The sequence below is a fragment of the Echiichthys vipera genome (genome assembly GCF_963691815.1).
Source record: "Echiichthys vipera genome assembly, chromosome: 20".
In the NCBI taxonomy this organism is placed as follows: Eukaryota; Metazoa; Chordata; class Actinopteri; order Perciformes; family Trachinidae; genus Echiichthys; species Echiichthys vipera.
The window spans coordinates 4475325-4475816 of NC_139845.1; positions in this window are offsets into that span (position 1 = coordinate 4475325).

Genomic DNA, 492 nt, shown 5'->3' on the forward strand with positions numbered 1-492 from the left:
AGGGTATCATGACTTCCTGTTGTATATTATATATTGTATGTTATATATTGTATATTATATATTATTATTATTATTATTGTAAACGTCTGCCTGAACACCTACAAACGTCAACTTCTTACCATTAAAGCTGATTCTGATGCTCTTTGATAGTAATTTAAAGACAATTAAGTGGATGAAAATCTTACGCATTACAACTTGAACCGTCACTTCCTGTTGCCTAAACTCAACCGTCACAGTCACCTAAGCGTCGATGCTTAAAATTGTGTAAAAAAAAACAGCACATTTCGTGAGATATCACATGAATGTTGATGAAAAAACGTTGGGTTTTGTTTTTGACTCCAGCATCTGTAACTTCTGTCGTCTGTGGCACTTTCCACACTTCATACCCCGTGTGCGCCTCAGAGTGGCACTTTCCACTCTCCATACTCTACTTACTGGACTTCTATATATGAGAAAACTCCCTCTGACTTTCATACACACACACAAACACAC